The 21663-nt window shown below is 50.8% G+C and overlaps 1 protein-coding gene across 1 annotated transcript in view; it reads right to left on the bottom strand.

The window, feature by feature from the left end:
- RIMBP2 (RIMS binding protein 2) overlaps positions 1-21663 on the bottom strand; it is a 231209-nt gene that overhangs the window by 95487 nt on the left and 114059 nt on the right. Inside the window, exon 3 of the mRNA XM_011961210.1 lies at positions 15529-15651. The gene's annotated coding sequence lies outside the window, so the exon portion shown is untranslated. The remainder of the gene's footprint in view (positions 1-15528; positions 15652-21663) is intronic.

Genomic DNA, 21663 nt, shown 5'->3' with positions numbered 1-21663 from the left:
TGTCCCCGTGGACGGCCGTTCTATGTCCCCACGGAGTGCCATTCTATGTCCCCGCGGACGGCCGTTCTATGTCCCCGTGGACGGCCGTTCTATGTTCCCGCCGCGTGCCATTCTATGTTCCGCGGACAGCCGTTTATGTTCCGCGGAGGGCCGTTCTGTGTTCCCGCGGAGGGCCATTCTGTGTTCCCGCAGACGGCTGTTCTATGTTCTCATGGACGGCCGTTCTATGTTCCCGCAGACAGCTGTTCTATGTTCCCGCAGACCGCCGTTCTATGTTCCCGCGGACGGCTGGTGTTCCATGTTCCCGCAGATGGCTGTTCTATGTTCCACGGAGGGCTGTTCTATGTTCTGGGGAGTGCTGTTCTATATGTTTTTATGTCACTCTCAGTGGTTGCCCCAGGGAATTCAAAATACATATTTAAATTTAAATAATCTACTCAGAATTAAAACTTGCCCTTCCAAGTGGAATTCTTACATGTTCCATCTATATAACTGAAACCCCATCAGAGTGTTCTACGTTTTCTTTGAAGCATCATTTATGTATATGAAAGAGCCTACGAGGAGAAAAACAGCCTGGTCTAACCTGTTCCATTTGCCCGGATATCCGCCCTTTCTGTTGCTCTCCTCTGTACAGTGTTTCCTGAGCACCAGCTGCGTCCAGGTGGCCTGACAGGTGTTGGAGACACGGTGGACACAAAGCTGAGAGGCCCCGGCTTGTGGGGGGCTAACATCCCAGTGGGAAAGACAAGCATCGATCGGGTGAGGATATAAAAATACAAGCTTGTGACAGATGGGTAAACCGAGGCTCACGGAGATGACTCAGCCCCTTGTGAGTACATCCCACACACTGGGACAGAGCACGCATTCTGTATCACTGCGCTGGGGACAGGGACAGAACGATTCAGAAGGACAGACCCTGCCCTGGCCCTCCTGGAGCCCACTCCAGACCCCAGCAAGCGTCAGGCCTGGAAGTCGGCGCCTCCCCGCCACCATGGTTCTCCCTGCACTGCTCTGCCGCTGCCTCCACACAGTCTCACAGTAAGACGGTGGATGCAAACGTGCTTTGAAAGTGCAAAGTAGGGCTGGGCGCAGTGGCTGTAATCCCAGTACTTTAGGAGGCCAAGGCAGGCAGATCATCTGAGGTCAGGAGTTCGAGACCAGCCTGGCCAACATGGTGAAACCCCATCTCTACTCAAAATACAAAAATTAGCCAGGCTTGGTGGCGGGCACCCATAATTCCAGCTACTCAGGAGGCTGAAGCAAGAGAATTGCTTGAACCCGGGAGGCAGAGGTTGCAGTGAACTGAGATTGCCCACTGCACTCCAGCCTGGGTGACAGAGTGAGACCCTGTCTCAAAAAAAAAAAAAAAAAAGAGAGAGAGAGAAAGAGAGAGATAGAAAAAGAGAAAGACAAAGAGCAAGAGAAAGAGAGAAAGTACAAAGTAGGAGTCAGGGAACCCACGGAGGCCTCCGGGACCCACACTCCAGCCCTGTGTGCTGGTTACTTGGGATACCCCCTTCCCTGCTGTCCAGAGCACTTGACCATGTGTGGGAAACGGATGCGTTCATGACCACTGCGTCCCAAAGTACCACAACTGGCACTCCTGCTTAAGACAATGGAAGGTTTCCTCTCACAGCTCTGGAGGACGGAAGGCTGAAACCCAGGTGTCAGCAGAGCCGACTCCTCTCCTGGAACCTCTGAGGGAGAAGCCGCTCCATGCCCCACTCCAGCTGCTGGTGTGGCTGGTGATCTTTGACCAGAAGACACCTCACTCCCATCCCCTCGGGTGTCTCTTCTTCTTACAAGGACAACAGTCCTTGGGTTTAGGGTCTGCCCTACTCCAGCATGACCTTATTTTGATGACACCTGCAAAGACTCATTTCCAAATAAGGTCATATTCACAAGTACATAGATTTAGGACTTGGGCATCATTTGGGGAAGCACAGTTGACCCTCTGCATCCCCCAAAATGAGGAGGGGAGCTGCTTCACTTGTCCCCATCTGCCTGGATTCATGCCTCTGGACACCTGCCCTGGGCCACGCCCTCAGCCATGCTGGCACATACCCTAGTGGCTCCCGCCTCGGTGCTACCCATTGTCTCCTCTTGCCCCTGTGAGAATTCCCCAGGGACGTTGCTTGGCCAGGCCGTTGTTGTCACATGGGCCTCAGCTGAAGCGTCACCCCCTAACAGACATGTGCAGGGTGCCCTGCGCTCCCCTCACCCTCCAGGTAACCCTGGCTCATCATCACCATCTTCCTCCGTGTCTGAAATTCTTATCTATTTGCTAGATGACCTGATTTTTTTCTGTGCTCCTCCCACCCCAGTAGAAGGTTAAGTTTCATGAAAACAGAAATAACCTTGGGTTTGCTTCTCATTTTACTCCAAACATCTGGCATGGTAACTGGCTATCCTTCTGTCTATTCTAGTAGATTCCTTTGAGGGTGTGTATCAATGAAATCGCTCCCAGTATTAGCTATTCTTGATCACCAACCTTTCCAGTACCAGCCACTGTGTTAGATCACTGGGCACATTCTATGCTTTGAACCCTTACATCTAGAAAGGTACTTTATGGCCACTTTAAAGATGAGAGGATACCACGGTTCCCAGAAATTAGTTCGCTTGATCGCATGTAAACAACTAGTTAACGATCGCATTCAAATTTGAACCCAGACTGTTCTAACTAAAAGCCCAAAGTCTTTGAATTAGGTTGGGCTACTGAAATCAACAGGAATGTCCCCCCAGGGTGGGTGAGGATTCTGCCGCTGACTCATTTGCCCTAAACTGTAAAGCACTGTAGACTATGGCAGAGAGTACGTCCATGCCTGTAGCCATCTGACACAGTTTGGCTGTGCCCCACCCGAATCTCATCTTGAATAGTAACTCCAGTAATTCCCATGTGTTCTGGGAGGGACCTGGTGGGAGATCATTGGATCATGGGGGCGGTTTCCCCCGCACTGTTCTTGTGGTTGTAAGTCTCACGAGAGCTGAAGGTTTTATCAGGGGAAACCCCTTTCCCTTGATTCTCATTCCCTTCTCTTCTCTTGCCTGCCACCGCGTGACACACGCCTTTCACCTTCCACCGTGATTGTGAGGCCTCCCCAGCCACGTGGAATGGTGAGTCCATTAAACCTCTTTCCTGTATAAACTACACAATCTCGGGTATGTCTTTATTAGCAGCATGAAAATGAACTAATCCAGCATCTCACTGTCCTCACTCCGGTCTCAGCAGCCCTGCTGAGCAGCTCTGGGGTAGAGGAGGCTGTGAGGGGGAGGCTCCATCCACTTCCTGCAGGAGGGATGCTTCTGTCCATGGGAGACCAGCACACGGTGGCACCTCGTGAAAGGCCATGACCCCATCCCCCTGAGCCCCCTTCTGGGCCGGGCCCCCAGCAGCTATGGACAGAGCCACTCCCCAGAAAGTGACACATGATGCTTTCCTGCCTGTGATGGCCTCCTTCAGGCACACCTTTCTCTCAGCTGCAGGCTACGCAGAGGAGCCAAGGAGGACCGCGCACCTCTCCGCATGTCGGGACTCCTGTCCTGTCTCTGAGGAGTGGGACCCTCAAGGTGTTCTGCCCAGGCCATCAGACCACAACCGCCCCGACGTCACTGAGCGGAGTGAAGAGAGACTGGGATGTGCATCTGGCTCCCCCGACAGGCCCCGCTTCTCACCCTGTGAGTCCACAGGGCCCGCAGCAGCAGGGGTTGTGGAAAAAAACTGGGGGTTTAAAACAGCAGCAACCCATCCTCTCAAGCCCTGGAGGCCGGAAGTCCTCAGTCAAGGTGTGGACAGGGCCACGCACCCTCCGAAGGCTCCAGGGCAGGCTCCTTCCCGCCTCTCCAATCTCCTGGGCACTCCGTGGCTCATGGTCATATCGCTCTGATCTCTGCTTCCATCCATGCGTGGCTTCCTCCCTGAGCATCTGTGTCTCTATCCAAACTCCCCTCTCCTTTCTCTTACAAAGCCTGTCACTGGATGAGGGCCTGCCCTGATGTGTGACCTCACCTTTACCTGGTGACATCTCCAAACACCCTATTTCCAAACTAGGCCCCACACCCAGGTGTGTGGGGAGAGACATGGGGAGAGGCCGATTCAACCCACCCCTCCGTCCAGAAGCTTCTCACCTGCCTTCTCCTCCCTGGGCTCCGTGACCACTGATCCTGCTCACAGCCTCTGGTGGTTTCGCCGGCCCCTGCCTCTAATTGCTTCTAGACTGAGCTCTCTGAAGTTAAACCTTGTGAGTGTGAAGTTAAACCGTTCTTCCCTGCCAGGACTCTAATATAAAAGCAGCCGTCGCTCTACCGCATCTGAAGAACAGAAGCGTCTCACGGGCCACGGAGAAGGGGCTGGAGAGACACTCTGGCAGTTGCTGTGAGTGAAGCCCCACAGACTGCGGTTCCTTTACCCAGGAGCTGGGGAGAGGTTGAGGACCCAGAATGTCTTGAGTATCAGGCAATAGGAACTCACGTGAAAAACACATGAGACTTTTTTTGTTTTGTTTTGTTTTGTTTTGCAGTGAGTAAAAAAGCCCAATGTGTTTTTTACTTGAATCTGAGAAGCTAGAGAATAAAAAGCATTTTGTTTATCACAATGTGCTCACTTCTGATAGGGACCCTGCTTCAGAGGAGTGCTGGGTGTTTTGATCAGACTCCTGTGCCAGGACCTAAACAGAGGATTGACTATGAGTTAAATGCAACAAGGAGTGTGGGGTGGAGAAATCCTTGTCCGACAGCCGCCCAGGCTGAGGAGATGCTGGAAATCACGAACTCTCCAGTGTTTACTCCCCTTGGAGAGAGTCTGTCTGTTCCAGAAAGAAACTGCAGATTGATCTGTAGATGTGACTTTATAGAGTCACCTGTGAGCCCCAGAGAAGCAACCTCTGCAGAGAAGCATCCTGACTCCAGGCCTCCGGCTGCCCAGTCATTCTCCACAAAGGCAGCACTGACTCCAGGCCTCCGATTGCTCAGTCATTCTCTGCGAAGGCAGCAAGTGTCTGCAGTGCTGGTCGGTTCAGCCAGGCAATCTCTCAACCCCTCACTCATTCATGCATGTAATTGCTCAGTTACTAATTCATTGATCAATCAGTATATATCGAGTCCAATCAGTATATATCTGGTCCTTTAGACCAGATGGCCAGGAAAGCAACATGAAACAGGCCCAATAAGCCAGGAATCAGAAATACAAAGTGCTGAGGGAAACAGCATTCCAAATTAAAACAAAACAAAACAAAACAACACTCAGTGCAAATTCCCTGGAGTGGAAATAAATGAGTATGTTCCAGAAAGACAAAGACAGACAGGGCATGTGGGTACAGGATGGAAGGGGGCACAGGAAGAGTCTAGGCTGAAGGACTAGGTGGGGCCAGAGAGTGCAGGTAGTAGGTTTAGGTTTTTATCTCTGTGCAATGCAAAGCAATTGGTAGGTGTTACACAGGAGAGAGGCAGGACTGGATTTCAGTTTTAACAGGGTGGCTGTGGCTGCAGGGTGGAGCATGGCCTCCAGGGGACACACGGTATTAGGTAGAATGGCCCTGACGGTCGTGGTAAAGGTGACAGATATTGTTAGCAGGTGGCTTAGCAGTGACTAGCTTCACTGCACAGACTTAAGAACAGCCTGTGGGCCGGGTGCGGTGGCTCAAGCCTGTAATCCCAGCACTTCGGGAGGCCGAGACGGGTGGATCACGAGGTCAGGAGATCGAGACCATCCTGGTTAACACGGTGAAACCCCGTCTCTACTAAAAAATACAAAAAATTAGCTGGGCGAGATGGCGGACACCTGTAGTCCCAGCTACTCGGGAGGCTGAGGCAGGAGAATGGCGTGAACCCGGGAGGCGGAGCTTGCAGTGAGCTGAGATCCGGCCACTGCACTCCAGCCTGGGCGACAGAGCGAGACTCCGTTTCAAAAAAAAAGAACAGCCTGTGTCTGTCACTCACTCATTTCGTCCCTAAACGTTGATGGTATGGTTTCTCCCTCCCAGGATGGATACTAGGGATACATTGATAAGCAGGAAAAGATATGACATCTCATGGCTTTGTGGGTGACTGGGCTGAGCCACGTGGTTCTCACTTGGGGTCTCCAAGCAGTTGTGCTCAGATGGCAACTTAAGTTGGAGTCATCTGCAGGCTTGGCTGGCTCTTCACTTCCATTCTGCCCTCACCGGGGACAGCTGGAAGAGGGGAGACAGGTCCACTCCAAGACTACTGAGCTTCTCGTCTCCTGGAAGGCAACGGCACAAACGCAATCTGGACAGCAGACACAGCGAACGCCAAGGCCCGGAGGTGGGATGGGACGTGTCTGCTGGGAGAGCTGAAAGGAGCCGTGTGCCACAGTGAGGAGGAGAAGGGTGGTGGTGGAGGAAGCTGGAGAGGCAGCCATGGCCAGATCACACAGGCCCTGACCCAAACGGTGTCAGTTTTCAGAATAGAAGTAAACCCCTCACTACTGCTTCTCTTCTGTACCTACAATCTCTCCAGGCACATACTTTTAAACACCAGCTCTAATCGAAGGACTCCTAAATTCCCATCTCCAGCTGTATCTCTCCCTAACTCCAGAAAGGGGCATCTTGCTGCCCACGTGACTTCTCCCTTTGGATGCTGCATGGGCATCCCACACCGGGTCCTACGCTGAGCTCTTGACTTCCTCCCACCTCCTCTGGTCCCCTCACCACGCACCCCTGAGTCCTCTGCACGTCATCAATGCCACTTTCTTCTTAATCTTGCTCAGACTACAAGGCCTTCAAATCATCCTTGGATTTTCTTGCTTAAGCCAAAGTCAATCTGTCAGCATCCTGTTACCTCCACCTTCAAAGTGCATCAAGAACCTGACAGTTCTCATCGAATCCACCACTCTGGTCCAAGCCTCTATCATCACTCGCTTGGATGATTTCAAAAGGTTTTCTGCAGCTGGTCTCCAAGGATGCCACTTCTCCACAATGGACCCCACACCCCACTACGCATGCCCCTGTGGCATCCCCTCACCTTGAATCCAGACCTACACCTGTCTTCTCTCCAGCAGGACCTGGCAGAAGAGACTTCCAAAGCTGAGTCATAAGTAGCCTTGTAGCTTTTGCTTAGGGCTCGTGAGGTCTTTGCTCTGGGGGGACTCAGCCACTGTGGAGGAATTCTGACCCCGAATCCACCAGGCTGTGAGGAAACCCAAGCTAGCCTGTAGACAGGCCACATGAGGAGAGAAATATCTGGCCTGTCCCCTCTCTTCTAGCCAACTCAGGAGAGGACAACATGCAGGCAAAGAGCCAGCCAAGGCTGCAGACGACTGCAACTTCAGTTGCCATCTAAGTGTAACTACCCAAGAGGAGACCCCAGGTGAGAACCATGTAGCTGCCCAGTCAACCAACACAGCCATGAGACATCAACACAAATCACTAATCTCAGCCACTGAATTTTGGGGTCGCATTAGTCCATTCTCACAGTGCTATAAAGACATACCTAAAACTGAGTAATTTATGAAGAAAAGAGGTTTAACTGACTCACAGTTCCTCGGGCTGTACAGGAGGCATGGCTAGGGAAGCCTCAGGAAACTTACAGTTATGGCAGAAGGCAAAGGAAATGCAGGCACATCTTCACATGGCAACAGGAAAGAGCATGAAGCAGGAGGGGCTACACACTTCTAAACCAAGAAATCTTGTGAGAACTCACTCACTATCACAAGAACAGCAAGGGGGAAGTCTGCCCACATGATCCAATCATCTGCCACCAGGTCTCTTCCCCCACATGGAGAACTACAATTCAACATGAGATTTGGGTGGGGACATAGAGCCAAACCATATCAGGGTGCTTTGTGATACAGCAATAGCTAACTGGTGTACCTCTGTGCGGGTCTTTCTGCACCTCCTCTTGTGTACTACACCTCTACAGAGTTGCAGATATAATTCCTTAAAAATTCAGGTTAGATCACTTGGCCTTCAAAAGCTTTAAGTGATCTGCTCCAAGTCATCTCCCTCATCTGACCTCATCTTCTAACTGTTTCCCCGCGTTCATTCTACTCCTGCTCCTCGGACTTCCACACACTTCTCAGACACAGCAGGCACTCACCGTCTGCCCCAGGGCCTTTGCACTTCTGCACAGCTCCCTCCCTGGCTTCACCCAGGTCTCTGCTCAAAGGACTCACCACAGTGAGGTCTCCCCAACCACTAAATGTAAACCAGCTCTTCCGTGACTATCACCCTTCACCCCTTCTCACTTCCCCACCTGACCTGCACGTTAATTTATCAACTCTCCACCAGAACCAAGGGCATGGATTTAGATCACTTTTTCCAGAAACAAGAAAGCGTTTGACGCAAAGTGGTTGCTCAATATTTTTGAATGAATATGTCTTTGGGTGTGGGTCCAACTAGATTTCTTTTTTTTAAGTTTTATTTTAGGTTCAGGGGCACATGTGCAGGTTTGTTATATAGGTTTTAATCAGGGCAAGTACTGCAGGCTTTGAAATTCTTCAGGAAGCCGGTGCCTGAGGTGAACAAATCCATTTCCCTTTAAAATCTGCATATCTGGACATACTTTTCTGACTCTTCAAGTGAAAATTACTTGGCAGTCCCCACAATACAGTCAAAAAGGGCTCTGAAAAGAACCATGTGGGCCGGATGCAGTGGCTCATACCTGTAATCCCAGCACTTTGAGAGGCCAAGATGGGCACATCACGAGGTCAGGAGTTCGAGACCAGCCTGACCAACATGGTGAAACCACATCTCTACTAAAAATACAAAAATTAGCTGGGTGTGGTAGCGGGCACCTGTAATCCCAGCTACTCAGGAGGCTGAGGCAGGAGAATCACTTGAGCGTGGCAGGCGGAGGTTGCAGTGAGCCCAGATCATACCACTGCACTCCAGCCTGGGCGACAGAGCGAGACTCCTTCTCTGAGAAAAAACAACAACAAAAAATAAATGAATACACCATGTGTTTCTGTGCATAACCAGTCACGGGCTGCAGGGAAGCAGGGCACGTTGTCTTTAGCTAAACTGGATGATCACTATTAAGACAGACGGCACATCAGCGATATTTGGAAACAAAAAAGCCCGCATATGAATGTGACCAGTGGGCTAATTATCAGTTCAGAGAGGCCCTGAATGCACATTGGCACAGCTCCACAGCTGTTAATTACCCCAATGAACACAGGACAAGCAGTCTTCATTCACAGGCCGCACGCCGCCCCCTGCCCCCCAGTCACTTTAGGACGTGGAAGACACAAGACGCCGAGATGAGAATGGTGACCACGGGGTTTGGGATGAAAAGCCGTGGTGGTGACTGCCTGAGCATCATGCTTTAACCCAAGTGAGCCACTTCTACCGTTCTACTGCACCTGTCATCTACTAATGGAACAACGTGGGTTTCTTGAGGATCAGCCGGGAGGTCCGTAGAGTGGGAACCTGGAGTTCTCCCACCCCGAGGATCCAGGGGTCACTATGCTCGCCATCTCCCACACGTGGTGATGCCCCGACCCTGAGCCGCACATCCCTAGGTTTCCCTGTCGCAGCAGACAACACCCTTGCTACCCCAAAAACTCACGTCCTGACTCCTTCCCGCCTCTCACACTCCACGTCCAGTCCATCAGCAAACCCTATTGATTCCACCTTGAAGACACACCCCGAGCCTGAGCCCTGAGCCTGCGCGCTTCTCCCCACCCTGACTTGGTGGAAGCCCCCATTATCTCGCATCAGGACACGGCTCCCAGTGGGGTCCCTGCTTCCACTCCTGATTTTATCTGTGTGGCCACCGGAGTGACTCTCTACAAACCAAAGCCAGATGCACGTCCTCTCTCAATTCCAATGGCATCTGACACAAACGGAGTGCAAAACTATGCCACGGTCACCCCCTGCATCTGAGGTAGGAAGGTAAGAGATGAGGCTTAGAATCGGGACCAAACAGGACTAGCTAAATCAGGTCCCAGGCAGAAGCACCTTCCCATGAGATGCACCCACAGTGCCATGTCAGTTGACCATTACCATGGCAACACCCAGAAGTAACTACCCCTTTCCATGGCAATGACCCAGCCATCCAGAAGTTACCACCATTTTCCAATAATTTGCTGCATAACCTGCCCCTTAATTGGCATGTAATTAAAACCTGGTTTAAATCCAACTTCAGAGTCACCTCTGAGCCACTACTCTAGGTGCACAGCCTGTGAGGTAGCCTTGCTCTGCAAGGAGCAGGACCTCTGCTGCTGCTATGCACAGACGCTTCAGTAAAAGCTGCTAACACCACCAGCCTGCCCTTGAATTCTCCCTTGGGCAAAGCCAAGAACCCTCCCAGCCTAAGCCCTGATTTGGGGCTCCCTGCCCTGCACCACATCTACATTCTTGCTGACGTGACTTCTTGGCTCCTCTTAGCTGGAGACCGAGTTAACGTCCCTATTCCCTGAAACCAGGCAGACACTGAGCTTTGCTTTGGCCAACAGAATTCAAGAAGTGCCTTTCTCCATTCAAGCCTGGGCCTCATGAGGTCTTCCATGTCTCTGCCTCATTCATGGCCCAACTGTGCCCTGGCCACAAGCCCTATCTCACCTGATGGAGGAGGGGAGAGCAAGGAGCAAGGTGGTCACCCCAGCCCAACCAACCAAGACCCTCCAGTGGCCACACCCAGGTGCATGTGAGCCCTGGCTGGACCGGAAGAGCTGTTCAGTCCAGTTCAGTCAAGCTGAGAAACTCCATGCAGCCAACCAGAGGTTTGGGAGCAATGATGGACTGTGACCGCGTCAAGCCCCAGGCTTTGGGATGGTTTGTTATGCAGCCTTGTTGGGACACGGGATAATGCATACAGTTCTACAATTCTTGGAGTTCTACCTGGGACAGGGGATAATGCATACAGTTCTACAATTCTTGGAGTTCTACCTGGGACAGGGGATAATGCATACAGTTCTACAATTCTTGGAGTTCTACCTTGGCCTGTAAGACTCTAATTTATTCCCAATCCAGGTTTCATTTTTTTTCCTTCCCTGCCCCTCCCCATTCACTGACTGGCCCACCTTCTTCTCCTTGGACATGTCAGACGTCCACGCACCCCAGGCCCTCTGCACTCCCCTCTGCCTGGAATGCTCCTCCCTAAACACTGACAGGGCTGCTTCCTCCCTCTGCTCAACATATATGTCTCGGGAAGCCACCTGGACCACTCTTTTAAAGTGCCACCATCAGCAGGAACTGATTTCCTGCTCCTCTACCCAGTTTACTTTTCTGCAAAGCACTGATCACTGTCTGACGTTATATCACATGCATTTGACTTTTTCTTCATCGGGGAGTTGAATGTTGAGGTCTATTTCACTAATTGCTATACCCTTGGTGCCTGCAACAGTGCCTGGTACATAGCGCTCAATGGACCCTTGTGAATGAATGACTAGTCATACAGTGAGCAACTTGTGGCCCAAGGATGCCACGTGTGTCTCACTATATAGATCTCTGTTTAGATGCACTGATGTATCCCTTTCCCTTGATAGGGATGCTGGGGACAGGGAAATTCCCCAAAAGACAGGGTGGACATGTGGGCAGAGTCTCAATAGATCACCCCACTTGGTTCACCCTCCAGTGCTTTCCCATCTCTTGGTATTTTAGATTCCACAGACCAGGAATGAACGGCTCAGGAATACTACATTTTCTCTTGTTCAAGTCCCATCAAGAAGAACTCAGCCAGGTGCAGTGGCTCACGCCTGTAATCCTAGCACTTTGGGAGGCCAAGGCAGGCTGACCACTTGAGGTCAGGAGTTCAAAACCAGCCTGGCCAACATGGCAAAACCCCATCTCTACTAAAAATATACATACACACAAAAAATAGCCGAGTTTGGTGGTGGGTGCCTGTAATCCCAGCTACTAGGGAGGCTGAGGCAGGAGAATCCCTTGAACCTGGGAGGTGAAGGTTGCAGTGAGTTGAGATCACGCCATTGCACTCCATGCACTCCAGCCAGAATGACAGAGCAAGACTACATCTCAAAAAAAACAAAACAAAACAAAGAAAAACTCTTCGTGGATTCTTCTTGTATGTGGGGCAATCTAGCCTAGCGTTGCTCCTCAATTCTCCTTGCTAATGTTGCAAGACAGGCTTGAAAACTCCATATGCCATTAGGCTCTTCTTCTCCAAAGAACTTCCAAAGAAAGAGACTTGGGAAAATTGCTCCTCCATTGCTATGAAACTGTTCCTGACAACAGTTTCTTCTGTATTTTTCTGCATCCTCTAACATAATATTCCGAGTAAGAAAACCATGTCCAGCACGCCATGCTTTGTTTTGCTGGGGAAGCAGTGAGCTTCCTTCCCCGAGGAAGTGAGAATTATGCAATTGTTCATATTTTCTTTTCTGTCCAGCCTCCCTGGAAACTCAGAGCCAAATGAGAATCTTGGAGGTAACTATGTTCAGCCTCCAAGGCAGCATATTTTAGTTCTTTCTTCTCTTTATGTACACACTCTACTTCCTTCCATATCACTTCATTATATTTAATGATTTTGGTAATTAGGACATATTCTTGGAAAGAAGCATAATAAAAACACATTCACAGATAATGAAGTCATCAATTATCATTTTTTTAAGTATGAAAATCAGGAGGGACTCAAATCAGGTTAAATATCACTGTGGGATCCACGCTGGGGGCGCGTCTAGTCAGTTTCAGTATTATTCTGACATGATTGTTTCAGGAACGTTCAGCCCCAATTTCAGTCTTATCTATTTCACTGAAAGCTTTTGTATTTGGAAGGAAAAGCACATCCCTCTCACAATTCAGTCAAACCCAGTGGTGGGTGTGATTTGGTGGCCCTTCAGTCTGCTGTGGGAGACTGATCTGCACGTGGTAGAGGGTTTTACATCCCTGGCCTCCCCTTCCCCAGTCATATCAATCAAAAGTGTTCTCAGACATTGCCGAATGTCCCCTGGAGGGCAAGTTGGCCCCACTGAGAACCATCTTTCATGGCTTTTTAATCCAGGGCTCTTCCGCAGCCTGGCATTTCAGGGTCTTTGCTCCGTGCAGGCAAAGGAGAGGGGCTGTGAGCCGGCCCTCAGGTACGCTTAGCTGGGAATCCTGCATCACCTGACATCCTCCCAAGATGGGTCTCTGATCCGGTAGAATCCGCTTTGGCTTTCAGCAAATCAGGTTGACTGAAACTGTGCTGAGGTTCCAATTCCACTCACATTACTGACAACAAAAGAAAACAACGCCAACAACTCAAAGGGCATGAGGTCAGAAAGGAGGGAAGATGCTGCCTCCCTGGCTTTGAAGGCAGAGCATGTGGCCCTCAGCAGCCCTTGCAGCTGGCAAGGCAAGGAATGAATTCTCCCCAAAGCTCAGAAAGGCACTCAGTCCTGCCAACACCAGATCATAGCCCTGTGAGGCTTATCTCAGACTTCTGACCTCCAGAACTGAAACAGAATACGTCTACATCACTTTAAGCCACCAAGACACTGTGGGGTCACTTGCTATAGCAGTAATAAGAAACAGATACACGATTTCTGAGCCTCAGTACCACTGACATGTGGGACCAGGTGATAATCTGCTGTAGGAGACTGATCTGCACGTGGTAGAGGGTTTTACATCCCTGGCTTCCCCTTCCCCAGTCATATCAATCAAAAGTGTCCTCAGACATTGCCGAATGTTCCCTGGAGGGCAAGCTGGCCCCACTGAGAACCATCTTTCATGACTTTTTAATCCAGCAGACTCTCCGCTAAGCTTCTTCCTCCCAGGGATTCATGGCACACCCTCCATTAAATTCACTAAGCCCTGAATGTGTGTCCCAGGCGCTAAAGGCAGAGGGTTGGATAAGTCACGGTGTGTACCCTCAGAAAACTCACAGTCATCAAGGCAGCTGCTTAAAGAATTATGTGGTAGCACCTCCTCTTTGAGGGTTATGTTCTGAAGACTTAGAGCACACAGGGAAAAGCAGGACAGTCAGCTTGCTGAGAACTGCAGGACCAGCTTGGTCCACATTCAGGGCTGGTAGTCAGAGAATAGGCCATCTTTCTTTGCTAATTGAGATGGAATCATTCTTTTCTCATTGAGATGGAATGCACATACCATAAAGGTCACCATTTTGGTGTGCAATGACATGGTTTTGGCACATTCACAAAGTTCAGCAGCCGTTATTACCATCTAACTCAAGAACATTTTCATCACTCCAAAAAGAACCTCATATCCCTTAGCGGTCACTCCTCATCCCCAATCCCCCATCCCCTCCACTCCCCCACCACCATCTCTGGAGGGGTCACTCCTCATCCCCATCCCATCCCCTCCACTCCTCCCACCATCATCCCTGGAGGGGTCACTCCTCATCCCCATCCCCCTACCCCCTCCACTCCCCCCACCACCATCTCTGGAGGGGTCACTCCTCATCCCCACCTCCTCCACTCCCCCCACCACCATCTCTGGAGGGGTCACTCCTCATCCCCATCCCATCCCCTCCACTCCCCCCACCACCATCTCTGGAGGGGTCACTCCTCATCCCCATCCCATCCCCTCCACTCCCCCCACCACCATCTCTGGAGGGGTCACTCCTCATCCCCACCTCCTCCACTCCCCCCACCATTATCCCTGGAGGGGTCACTCCTCATCCCCAACCCCCCACCCCTCCACTCCCCCCACCACCATCTCTGGAGGGGTCACTCCTCATCCCCACCTCCTCCACTCCCCCCACCACCATCTCTGGAGGGGTCACTCCTCATCCCCACCTCCTCCACTCCCCCCACCATTATCCCTGGAGGGGTCACTCCTCATCCCCATCCCCCCACCCTGTCCACTCCCCCACCACCATCCCTGGCAATTACTCAGATGCTCCCCTCAGAACTCCGAAAGCTTCCCCAAAGAGGCTACAGATGGAGGTAAAATCACTTCTTGATTTAAAGAGTATTTGTGGATGCAGCCTAATCCTGTTTTCTGTAATTGTGAAATGCAAATGACCCTGGTAATATATGTACTGGATCATAGAACTGGAGATGATTTTTTTTTAATTTTTGTAAAAAAAGTTTCCTAGAATGAGAATCCAATCAAATTTTAACACTTGGTGAAAAAATTCATTCAGCTTAACTCAGTGGCATCAATAGCAAATCAACCCACTGGCTAAATATTGAAGGAGATCTCAGCTCATCAGGAATGCGTGAGGGACATCCAGTTACCTGTACCCCGATAGAGCAATGTTCTGGTTTAGCTATCCTCTCTGTAACAAAGGTCATTAAACGTCCGAGGAGCAGCTTAAAATTCCTGAAGTTTGAAACCCACTGTAGCCACCTCTGGTCTTTAACGTAAACAGACTCCATTTCCATTCAGGAGCGGAGTGCCCGCCACTGCACAGCTCAGCTGTGTTTAACATCCTAAGAAATGGAAATGCATAATTGGCTTTATGGGATTGCTTCCAGAAACACTGGAATTTTGTTATTTATTGCTTTTTATACCACAAAAAGGGGGAAAGCAGCCCCAGCATCTCTGAATGTGGATGATGGCTTCCAAAGGAGCTTGACGTAGCTTCTGCTCGGGGGTCCTGCAGCCCCTCTTTCCTCACACTGACCTCACAAAGAGCAGGAGTGGTCCCAAATGCAGAAAGCCAGCCTACCTTCAGGACCTGTTCTAGGTTCTCCAGCTTGGCTTGGAGCTGGTGTTTCTCCTTCACGGCCAAATCGCGCTCTCTGGTCAAGAGGGTGAGTGGGTGGTTGAGATGCACATACTCTGCCTTCACCTGCAAGTGGAAGGAATGGAGACAAGGAGGTTATCACAACCTGCCTAAGAGCTGGAGCAGGCATCTGCCCCCAGCTGATATCCATTGCTTCCTCTTTAGGAGGAAAATCTTCAATTTCCTCTTAGAGGATTCTTCCCTTCCTTCTTCTCCATTATGGACTGGGTCCACTCCTACTAGGGGTCACTACACATGACCAAGGGCTGACCAATCAGCAGACGACCTCCGTCTTCCTCCCGCCCACCTCCACCACAGCCTCAGTGATTGGTTCAGGGTTGCAAATGTACCACAGGCCTGGCCAATCAGTGTAATCTCATCTCCTGGATGTAGTGATTGGTTGGGGAAGTCACATGACCCAATTGCATTCTGGGGGAATGAGATCCTGTACTAGTATAGGAACCCAGAAGAACTCTCCCTTTTGCCCACTGCACTTGGAAAGTTAAAGACAAAAAGCTGGAACTACTGTGGCCTTTGTCATCACGAGGGAAGAACCCATCTGAGAACACAGCCAATGAGATCAACGCAGAGGCGCAGAGGGAAAAGCAGGATCCCCTATGGCATCATTTGAGCACCCAGATCAAGCTGAGCCTGAAGCTAATTATCTTTTCCTTTTCAGTCACTTGGACCAATAGATTCTCCTTGTTTGCTTACACCAATTTGAATCGTCTGTCCCCTGTAACTATGAGAGCCCTAACAGATACAAGTGTTTTCCCATTGTCTAAGCATATTCTTGTCTAAAAGTTTTACCTCATCTTAAAAGTGAATAAAAATGCCAATGAAATTCCACATGAACTAGAATGCATTGCCCCAATAAATCCAAAAACCACATAAATTCCATTCTTAGGCCACAACCCCCAGGGCCAAGCTACAAGCTTATTGGGAAGGGAGGCGCCATGTTCAGTCTCTCTCCTCTTCGAAACAGGTAAGGGGATGCTGTCAATGAAAGAAGTCACCATGGTTCCTTTCCCATTCATTTTCATTGTGGAGGCAACATATTTTAACCCAACAGCAGCCTTGTAATTTCTTTTCCTCCTCCCCAAGTCTTATGATGTGAATTATGGCTTCAATAACAGACTAACACAATGCCACGCTTGTCAGCTGCAGAAGTCCTTGCTATTTCAAATACTTTCTGTACTGAGTGTTAGTTTAACCTGACAACTTCTGGGGCACCAAAAGAAAGGCAGGCACCCACTTGGCATTCCCAAATGGGAACAGGGTTACAGGAAAGCTGTTATTAAGAGGTCGTAGAGAGGTTTCATTCGAAGGAATATTTTAATGCCATTTTGCTGCAACGTGATGTTATCAGGCAATGAACTTAGAGAAATCATCCAAATGCCCCTGGTGAAAATGTCACGACGTATTTGAATTAAACCATCCTCACTTCTGAACCTCAATACCCCGGGGTGCAGGTTTGCAGAAAGCATCACTTCTTGCATCCTAGCTGTTCAAGAACATTAGGACTTGGGAGTCATGCTTGAATGCTCCTAAATTCAGTCTCACACAGCGACCAGCACCATCTTTCTGAAATACCTGCCAGATCTTGCCTCTCCCTGCTTGAAACCTTCTATGGTTTCCACAGAATTTAGAATAAAATCCAAACTCCTTGGTGGTCTAAAAGCCCCACCCACCTGCTACCCTGTTGCCACCATGCTGGGGACACCCTGGCCTCCTTCTGTCCCTTAAACAGGTCGAGCTTCTTCCCACCCCGGAACCCTTGCACCTGCTGATTCCATTGCCTGCAGATCTCTACCCCACCCTGCCCCAGTCTGCTCAGGTCTGGCTCCTTCTCATTCGGTGTAACCTCAGACAGGCCTTTCCAACCCTTGCAAGGTGACGAAACCCTTGTCTCCACTCCCCGCCTCCATGTCCCTCCCTCTCACACCGCCATGCTTCGGTGTCCACGTGTGTCCGGTACTGTCCTCTGTGGCTGTTTGCCTTCTTCCTGTGGCTGCTCCTCATTGGAACAGAAGTGTCACCAGACAGAAGTTTTCTTCTACCACGCAATTTCCCATCGTCAGAGCCCAGAGGACTGCCTGGCAGGGAGTCAGTGGTCAAGCAAGATTTTTGTACTGAGTGGAATGGTGTTGAGGAAAGTTCCAAGATTGGAAAGGAGGCCCTGGCTCCTGGGTGGACTACTGCTGTTAACTCTCCCAGACCTAGGCCCCACCATCATCCATCCCTCTTTGTGTCCCAAGAGGCTCATCCTCACAGCCTGCACCCCCCGTACCATCCCAGCTTCTAATCAGCTTGCCTAGTGGAAGACATGACCGAGAAACAATGGATCAGCATGACCCCTGGCCCCCGGCCCTCCCCACCAGCCTGCAGGGATTACTCTGAGTTACTCCCCTTAGAAAGACCGCTGGTGAGCCTGGCCCTTGGCTGGAGGCCTGGGAACTAGGATATGGGGAGAATTCCTACATTCCCTAATCGATTAGTGCGGCTTACCGCATCTAGGCCACTTGAACAAGACGGTTTGTGCTGAACACTTTTCCTTCTGGGCGTCTGGAATTTTGGTATGTGCTGGACAGAGAGTGCCCATGTGACCAGGTCCCCATAAAATCTCTGGTTGCTGGGTCTTTAATGGGCCTCCCTGATAGATGACATTTCACACACATCGCAGCTTGCAGCTGTGGGTCCACTAAGGGTCCTGTGTGATTCTTGGGAATCCTCTTGGGAGACGACCTGGAGAGCCTGTACCTGGTCTCCCCCTGGCTTCATCCTGTGTGCCCTCTCCCTTTGCCACCTGTGTGGTGTGTCCTTTTGCTGTAATAAGTCACAGCCCTGAGGGCGGCTGCACACTGAGCCCTGCAAGTCCTCCCACTGGATTGGGGAACTGGGGTAACCCCCAACAGTGTCCTTCTATGGGGAGGGCCTCTCCCACACCCTTCTCCCCATACCCATAGCAGGTGGCCATGGTGCCCAGCCTCTGTTGGTCTCAGACTCCCAACCCCTTTTGCAGGTGTCCTGCCCCCCCGCCCCCTGGCCCCTGCAACACCACCCACACCTTTGCTAGTACTTTATTTTCTAAATTCTGCTCCATCCTCCAGTTTGCAAATGCCGTCTATTTGCTTTTGTGACCCCGATGGGTAAAATCTCCAAAGAAAAAGAACATTAACAGCCCAAAAGCAACGTGATGACTCAGAGGCTCCCTACGTAAGGAGTTTCTAGTTTGGAGAGGAATCGATTCAGACTCATGCTTCACAGAGAAGCCAACTTGGGTTTCAGGCTCCATGTGCAGAACCCAGCACGAAGATGCATTTATTATCCAGCTTTTTATAAGAGCACGGGACAGTCAGGAATTGCCCTCTAGGGGGCAGCATCCAGTGCTTTGGTCAAGAACAGACAACCTCCAACCTACGGACAGGCCACCGTTCCAGTGTGACCCTAGAAAGAAATTACCGAGCACCGGTACACGTTCTCCCCCGGGCACGTCACAAACGGTGGCCAGAAGCTAGAGAGTCCAGCTGGCCCCTAAATCCTATTTGTCCCACAATGGAGCTAAAAGGGAGCTAAATTTAACACAGTAGAGCGGAAACACTGTGTTTCTGCAGTGGACAATATGGTGGTAATTGCAGTGACTTAACAGATGGCAATAATGTTGGGGGAACAAATGGATCTGTTGGCCTTGAGGTGATGCTCATAAGCAAAGTAAAAGAAAAGAAGTTCTCGGAGGAAGGTGAAGAGTCCAGGCAGAGTCTATGGAGGACCTTGGGGGCAAGTCAATGACATTTACTCTTTCTTTTTTTTTTTTTTGAGATGGAGTCTCACTCTGTCACCCAGGCTGGAGTGCAGTGATGCAATCTCAGCTCACTGCAACCTCCACCTCCCAGGTTCAAGTGATTCTCCTGACTCAGCCTCCCGAGTAACTGGGGTTACAGGTGCACACCACCATGCCTGGCTAATTTTTTGCATTTTTAGTAGAGACAAGGTTTTGTCATGTTGGCCAGGCTGGTCTTGAACTCCTGACCTCAAGTGATCTGCCTGCCTCGGCATCCTAAAGTGCTGGAATTACAGATGTGAGCCACCGTGCCCAGCCGACATTTACTCTTTTGTGGACCTCATCTCATGCCACAATTATGGTTTTGCATTTCTTTGACTTAAAATTCCCCATAGTGTCATCTTTTTGTTTACCAGAACAACGAAGGCCACGGCTCTGGTTCACAACAAGGAGAGGGTGTGTGGACAAGGAGAGGGGAGGGAGAACCAAAGAGACTGATTTCCTAGATGTATAATGCCTGAGTAACAGCCCCACATGAAGATGCCCACATCCAAATTCCTAAAGCCACTTTTCGCGGCCGAACGGACCCTGAGGATGGGATTGTGTGGAGGGTCCTGAGCGTGGGAGAGCACGGGGGTTATCTAGATGGGCTCTATGTAATCACAGAGCCCTCATCAGGGAAAGTAGAGTCAGAGACGAAAAAGAGAGAGCTTGGACAATGCTGTGCTGTCAGCTTTGAAGATCAGGGAAGGAAGCCAAAATAAGGCAAGAGGAGAGACTCTACCCCAGAGCCTCAGGAAAGCACACAGGCCTGCTGACATCTTGACTTTAGGACTTAAGACCTGCAGAGTGCTGAGACACGATGCAGTGTTTGTGGGAGTCTGTCGCAGCAGCAATAAGGCAACTGATGTGGAAGTCAGCTAGACGGCAGTCCTCATCACTGCAAGCATGCGTTGAATTGTCACTCTGCGCCAGCAACTGGCATCTATCCCTGGAAAGCCTAAGCCCCAGTGAGCTGGGCCCCACCCCTCCTTATCCCCCAAGTCAAGGTTTGTCACCTCCTCTCCTGGTGCAGCCCCCAGGGCTTCAGTCGCCCCACTGGCTCCTCTAACCCTGCCTGCACCTCCCTAAGAATGCTTAGCAACCCTCCTCAATTGCTTTTGGGGGATGTGCCATATCTCTCCTGCCGGGACCAGACCGAGACTGTCTGTGACATGGTTCTGATGAACCTGGAGCAGAAATCTCTGGAGGACAATGACCTTTCATGAAACAGAGCTTCATGAGAAAAGCTTCAGCCCCTCTTCCTCCCGCCACAGTGGGGATGCGATCCTTCGAGATGGAACGCCACCTGTCGCGGTGTCACGGAAGCCACCTCCCACACACGCCACCGCTGGACAGGAGCCCCCGGGCCCTCGCTCCTTCTCTAGGCAGCTGCCCCTGGCCGGGCTTCCTGAACACAATACTGCCCCTCGTGTGTAACCCACCAAGCTCAGGCTTCCGTGAGGGCAGCTGGAAATAACCCCAGCTGACAAACCTGGAGAAGGGGGCGTTCTCTAATTCAGCAGCCACCAATCCCACCCGGATAGGGGACTTATGCCGCTGAATTAAAACACAATAAATATCGGCTCCAATGGGCCACTCAAATGCTCGCACCGGGGGCCGGTGGCCCAGAAGAGAGGCTGGCAGTTTCCTCTCTGCTCAGGTGGCCTTTGCAGCCCAGCTCATGCCAGGAGTCTTGGTGGACGGGCCCTTAGCTGACAGATGCCCCGGCCTCTGGCTCCGAAGAACACAGGGGTGCAGGGATCCCCACTGCATTGAGGTCTCTGCCTCAAAGTCCATCACTTTTTTTTTTTTTTTCTTGAGAAAGCCTGACTCTGTCACCCAGGCTGGAGTGCGGTAGCGTGATCTTGGCTCACTGCAACCTCTACCTCCTGGGTTCAAGAGATTCTCATGCTTCAGCCTCCCGAGTAGCTGGGATTACAGGTGCGTTCCACCATGCCCAGCCAATTTTTGTATTTTTAGTAGAGACAGGGTTTTTCCATGTTGGCCAGGCTGGTGTCAAACTCTTGACCTCAGGTGATCCATGCGCCTTGGCCTCCCAAAGTGTTGGGATTACAGGCGTGAGCCACTGAGTCCAGCCTGGGTCCCTATCCCATTGCTGGCATGAGCCACCGCACCTGACCTGGGTCCCTGTTCCATTGCTCTTGGTCTAGAACAGTCTCCTGGATGTTCTCAAGAGCCAAATCAGTCTCCTACTAAAGGAGAAAGCGAACTCAGAGTGACAAAGATGACTCAGA

Source organism: Colobus angolensis, unplaced genomic scaffold, assembly GCF_000951035.1.
Source record: "Colobus angolensis palliatus isolate OR3802 unplaced genomic scaffold, Cang.pa_1.0 Scaffold115, whole genome shotgun sequence".
Taxonomy (NCBI): domain Eukaryota; kingdom Metazoa; phylum Chordata; class Mammalia; order Primates; family Cercopithecidae; genus Colobus; species Colobus angolensis.
Note: the sequence above shows the minus strand (reverse complement) of the source record. Positions and strands in the feature narration are given on the sequence as shown.